Raw genomic sequence first — 6,956 nt, 5'->3', positions numbered from 1 at the left:
CTCTATGGCGCCGAGTTCCCACATGCTCCGCCTCCGCGACCGGCTCTCTAGCGCCGACTTCCAGCCTTAGGGTCAGAGCTGAGGACACCGGAGACGGGGCGGCATGGATTTGCGGACTTCTCTGCCCTCACACCAACCCTTCGGCATGCCGACACCCCTAGGACGCCCAACCGTCGCGGCCGCGAACACGGCCGAGGCAACCAGTTGAGCCCATGGGGGCACTGCTACGGTGCTACCCAAATTCAGCACCCGCCAACAGAGTCCAAGTTGCTCAAGTGGCGTGGCACCAATCAAAGGTACTCGCCGGTCCGCATTGCCGCAGTTCTGATTGCCTCGATCATGGACTGACGACCACCTGGTATGTGTCCTGCAGCGGGAAAGCACCATACGGCCTCTGCGGTTTGTCCTGTTATGTGATTGTTTGTTCATGTAAAGAATCGATTGGTACATGCTAAGAGCTTGCAATCGTTGAATTGGTTGTCCTTTAGCCTGTATGTTCAGTTAGTAGCAGAAGCATGGATTTATCTAATTGGGAAGTTAGATGCCCATTTTGTCTTCTGCAGTACCGAAGGCTAGCTGTGTGTTTAACTAAAATCATTAGATGGTTAACTCCCTCTAAATTCTGAATCTTCCACTCATAACAATGACATATTCATTGGGAAGGACAAACTATAGAACGGTCGCAGTCATCTATTCTTGGTTGTTTGTATCGTTAACTATATGTTGTTTGATGATCATGATTATATGTAACTAGAGATGTGAAAGAGTGGTTGTTGGGGCTGCAAGGATGAGCAGAAAATAATGATAGCGTTATAAGGATATCTTTGACTGTTGTCCATTCCAAGCAGATGGATGATGTGAATCGGGGAAATGGCATGATTAAATGTCAGATAATGTTTTACTTATTGCACCCTGTTGGTTTACTTCCTCGTCCATTCTGCTCTTTCTTGTTTTGATCAAGTTATTTATTCTCTATAGCTCCTGCTGATAAATCTACTTCCCTACTACAGAATAGAGATTTTTTTATTTGTTGGCTGCTGGAAACTACGGAAATGGTAACTTTGTAAGAAGGCAGCAACGTCCAGCAGACTATTGTTTGGAGGTATTCTTGCAATGCTTCTCTCTTCTAGGTATTTTCTGGACACAGGTTATATGATGTAATTCTGAATTGATGTGCACATTTGTGATAAGGAAGTGAATTACAGTAACAATGTAGAACAATGTGAATTTTTTCTCTGAACTTCATGTAGTGACATAGTATTTGTTGGTGCCTTTTAGATGTTCCACTATGGCCGCAGCTTCCTTTACATCCATTGTTGTACTCGGAGGAGATTCAAGAAGATCTGGCATGTAAGAACTCACTTAATTAAGTAACAGAAATTTGTATCGTGCGCAAGTGTTGAGTTGTTACTTGTGAGGAGAAGAGGTGCTCACACGCTCGCGCACACACACACACACATACAAGTAGGATTATCAGCCTGACCCGATGTTTCTTTGTTGTTAGTTGTGTTTGTTTTCTTCTAAGATTTGCAAAATGTAGATATTGGAATTACTTTTGCCCTATTGAAAACGATGTATTTGCTAAAATAATGGATGTCCAAAACTCCAAATTAAGTAGTTCGATGTGATTAAGGAAAATGGATACTGGAAATACATCTATGCATGAAAGAGAGCAGGGTGGTTACTAAGGAGAAATTCAAACAAAATAAGGGTATATATATATAGTTACTATATTATATAAATGGGATGTTGGCCCTAAGTTATCATGGCCATTGTTTCCCGTCTCACACATGATTGCTTTCCTGTCAAATGCATTTTACTTTTTTTTTGCGGGGGAAATGCATTTTATAGTTGATTCAATTTATTTTGCACACAGTGCTATCGGCCCTTTATGATTCATGAGATTATTAACAAGTTATAGAAATGTTCTACAGTTTAATTCAGCCGTACAAATGCTTTTAGCTTTCCATATTAATTATGGATGGAGGAAGAGTGATGTGCCGACAATAGAAGTTGTGAAAGTTGCTTGACATGCATGAGGATCCTTAGTGCAACTCTAGCGGATCCGGCCAAAACTGATACTATGGGCCGCGGTCGCGTGCTTGCTTGGGCCACCATAGCTCGACGGCGAGCCGGTTGGAGCTGCCGGTTTACGCATCGCGTCTGGCGAGCTTGCGCATCATGGCCGCCATGCCCGTGAGTAGCAACGGCCAAGGAGGAGGAGGAAAAACGGCGAAAATGGGGAGGGATTTGACGATGGAGGCCGGGATGGCTAGCGGCGGGGCATGCGATATTGCGGCGGAGGGATAGCATTTGGTAACACTAAATCCCGACCGGACATTAGATACAACCTTGGAGGGATGGTTTTGCAGGCCGCCTCTAATTTTTTTGTGGGTCGGTCTAAATTTAGCGGATCTATTCATACCGCAAAAATGCATCTTCCGTAAAATGGCCAAAGTCTTACGTGCCAACGAGCTTTTGGGGATTTGCTAGAGATGCTCTTATGATATATGTTGAACATAATTTATGTTGAATGACTTGAATATGTATATTCCGTTGCAACGCATGGGCAATTAACTATACATACTTCAAAAGAATGAAAAGTTCCATATTTTACTTTTTTTTCCGCCAGCCCTTCGCCCGACCTTCGGAAGCAATTCCACTTTGATTTACTTACCAAATATTTCATCATAATATAAGGCAATCACAGGCAGGATTTTATAAACATTATTTACACAATCTCATTAATATGGGCATGTAAAACACAAGCTAACGTACTAGAATACTTATACCCCATTGCAACGCACGGGCATTGTCCTAGTACTCAAAACAAATCAATCGAGTGGCGACATAGGCTTGCCACTTCAACCAGCGGATCTTCTGATGTGCGCACCGGGAGGAGAGCAGGCAGCGTCGGGATGGCGGAGGTTGTGGGGGCGGCGGCTTGCAAACGACTTTGGGAATTGGAATGGCGAAGGTTGGGGGTTGCGCCCTGCATGCTGAGTCGGCAGGGGTTAACTGGTCACCGTCGGGATGGCGGAGCTTGGCGACGACGGCCTGTCCACTACGATGATTGTAATTAATCAGATGATCATATTTTAATTAGTTAACTGAATCATTACATTTAAATCTCAAAGGACAAATTTACCCCTGATAAAGAATTACCAAGACCGTCGGATTGATTTAATACTACTCATTATATTGGGTAGTATGTTGCGCCGTAAAAACGTTAGCAGCTCCTGTCACTCGTTTAACAGAAGTTCAAACTTCTCTTCAGCATTTAATGGCCAAATGTTAGATTCGTTCAAACCTTCTTGTGGCCTCAGGCAAGGGGATCCTCTGTCTCCTTACCTTTTCCTATTTGTGGCTGAGGCCCTTTCGTTGTTACTTCATGATGCTACAGCGAATGGGGCTATCCAGGATTTTCGGTTGAACAGACATGCTCCAGGGGTCTCACATTTGTTATTTGCGAATGATAGCCTTCTATTTTTTAAGGGTTCTTTGGAGCAAGCTCTGGTCATTAAACGGATTCTGCCAGCTTATGAGGAGGGGACGGGTCAATTGTTAAGCCCGGATAAATGCTCCATTTTGTTTGGTAAAAAGTGTAGCCTGGAAGATCAAGTTTCTAACTTGGTGGTTCTCAAAATTACTTCTGATGGTTTTGAGGATAAATATCTTGGTTTACCTATGTCGGAAGGGCCGATGAAGGCTGGTACATTCCAATCTACAAAAGATAAAGCTCTTAAGCGAGTTTCAGACTGGATAGAAAAATATGCTTCTAGCGGTGTGAAGGAGCTCCAGATTAAGTCAGTCGTTCAATCTCTTCCGGTCTATGCCATGGGTATTTTTAAATTTCTTGCTTCTATTTGTGAAGAGTTATCCAAATCATTAGGAATTTTTGGTGGGGTGACCAGGAGGATAGGAAGAAAACTCATTGACTGGCGTGGGATAAGTTGACAAGACAAAAAGGAGGAAGTATGGGCTTTAGAGATTTGAGAATATTTAATCAAGCGCTTTTGGCGAAACAGGCTTGGCGTTTATTGGTTTTTCTGGACTCGTTATGTGCAAAGGTGATGAAAGCAAAGTATTATCCTCATGGGCATTTGCTAGACACTGTATTCCCTCATGTGACATTGACTACTTGGCAAGGTATTATGCATGGTCTTGAGCTGCTGAAAAAGGGGGTCATTTGGAGAGTTCGCGACGGTGCAAATATAAATATATGGAGAGACAATTGGCTTCCTAAAGATTCGGGTCTTCAAATTTCTGCAAAAAAGAACAGAACTAGACTCAAATGTGTGTCTGAGTTATTCATTGGTGGCTCAACAAGATGGGATGAGAATCTTATTCGGCATCTGTTCTTTCCACATGATGCTGACGAAGTTTTGAAGTTGCGTGTTCTGACTGTTGGTGAGCCATGAGGGAGATTTCATTGCTTGGCACTACGAGAAAAATGGTTTGTTCTCAGTTAAAAGTGCGTATAAGTTGGCGCTCAAACTTAAGGACTCTATGATTGAGTTAGGGAGTTCAAGGGGTGTTGCTAATGGGGGAAGGAGGCTATGGAATATTATTTGGAAGGCTCATGTCCCTTAGAAAAACATAATTTTTGCATGGCATGCTGCGACACACAGTTTGGCGGTTCAAGTTAACAAAGTTAAACACCACCGAACTACCATTGGTCTGTGCTCGATATGTGTCATAGAAGATGAATCTGTATTTCATGCACTGGTAAGCTGTCCTAAGGCTCGTGCATTACGTTTGGCGGTAAGGGAGGTATGAAATTTACCAGATGAAGTGTTTTTCAATTTTACGGGGTCGGATTGGCTACTTGTCTTATTGGATCAAGTAAGGCCACCGTTGCGTGAGCAAATTATATTCATGTTTTGGAGGGCATGACATCTGAGGAATGATTTGATTTTTAGTAAGGGAAAAGAAAAAATCTCCGACTCAGGAAGGTTCATTCAGAATTACTGGACGTCCTTCTCGTCCTGTCATCCCAATGTCAAGATGGAGATTAGCATCAAAGGTAAAGAGAGGGTGGATGGCTTAAATTTTACTAATGATATGCGAAAGAATCTTGTGACTTGGCAGGCTCCCGCTACGGAGTTCATTAAGATTAATGTTGATGGAAGTTATGTGGAGGCTTTAAGGGCTGCAAGTATGGGCGTCGTGGCCAGGAACCATACTGGAGAAGTTATCATATCGTCCTCGGATTATATTGGGTGTGCAATAGCGCGGATGAAGCGGAACTGAGAGCGACCCTTGCGGGACTGTTCATTGATATTACTCTCCACAAGGCCATCATTTTAGAAATGGATTGTTCTTTTGTGGCTTCTTTCCTTGGAAATGATCTTCTAGACAGGTCTCCTCTGGTGGATCTAAAGATAGAAGCATTGAGTTTAGCCAAAATGATGATAAATTGCAAAATATCCAAGATTAACTGAAGGGCTAATAGGGTGGCACACGAGATTGCGAAGTTCAGCTTTGATAATAGGTCCGATGATGTGCTCCTTAATAATGTTCCGCCCTACGTGGCTGAACTTGTAACGGATGATTGTATGAATATTTTAAGTTAATTAATACTCCCTCCGTTCCAAAATATAGCGCGTCCTCGGTTTCCGTGCTTCAACTTTGACCATTAATTTAATCAACAAGACCGACTGCGGCGGGCGAAAAAATTATATCAATGAATTCGTATTCAAAAAAAGTTTTTAATTATATAATTTTTGATCCCGCCGCAGTCGGTCTCGTGGGTTAAATTTATGGTCAAAGTTGAACCTCGAAAAGCGTGGGCGCGCTATATTTTGGAACGGAGGGAGTATATGGGAGGGGTTTTCGAAAAAAAACTCCTCTTCAGACAACCTCAAGGCATATACCTTTTGGTGGACTATCTGATGACGAATCCAGAGAAGAAAAGAACAGGCATAAAAAGATAAGTAAAAGATGCTAGGCAGTTAAGTGGCCAGTTTGCTGATAGGGGATAGAAAATGCAGATGATTAGTAACGACATGTACAATGGTGGTATATAGACACAAATGCCCCATGACAAAAAGTAACTTGAGACACATGTATTGATTTTTTTTCTCTCCAATACAAGTTATCTCATCAAAGGATAGAAAGTAGACTCTCACTGCACATCAATCCCTACTCTTCACTTCAACTTTTTTAGCTCTATGCACTAGACCACACATTTTCTCCTCGAGCATCTGCCTCCTGCAGTGGATCCCGCTGGTCCATTCGAACCTACTTTTTCAAGCATCCGATCCTACATGGCGTATGGGGCATCACCTTGAGGTTATGCATTGTACATGCCCCAACCAAGCGTCCCACATAATGCCGATCACGTGTTGCCGATGATCTACTGTGGGACTGGAAGGATCAATCGCTAAGTAGGCGAGGTCTCGAGACAAGGAGACACTGCTTTCTTCTAGGAAGCATTAAATTGGGCTGATGGTGAATTGTGCTCAGTTTTTATCTACTTGAGCTGAAACTCTTTATTACCCATACGCCATGTAGGTCCGATGGTGTGCTCCTTAATAATGTTCCGTCCTGCGTGGCTGAACTTGTAACGGATGATTGTATGAATATTTTAAGTTAATTAATATATGGGAGGGGTTTTCAAAAAAAAAAAACTCCTCTTCAGACAACCTCAAGGCATATACCTTTTGGTGGACTATCTGATGACGAATCCAGAGAGGAAAAGAACATGCATAAAAAGATAAGTAAAAGATGCTAGGCAGTTAAGTGGCCAGTTTGCTAATAGGGGATAGAAAATGCAGATGATTAGTAACGACATGTACAATGGTGGTATATAGACACAAATGCCCCATGACAAAAAGTAACTTGAGACACATGTATTGATTTTTTCTCTCTCCAATACAAGTTATCTCATCAAAGGATAGAAAGTAGACTCTCACTGCACATCAATCCCTACTCTTCACTTCAACTTTTTTAGC

The sequence above is a fragment of the Triticum dicoccoides genome, chromosome 6B, assembly GCF_002162155.2.
Source record: "Triticum dicoccoides isolate Atlit2015 ecotype Zavitan chromosome 6B, WEW_v2.0, whole genome shotgun sequence".
Lineage (NCBI taxonomy): Eukaryota > Viridiplantae > Streptophyta > Magnoliopsida > Poales > Poaceae > Triticum > Triticum dicoccoides.
Note: the sequence above shows the minus strand (reverse complement) of the source record.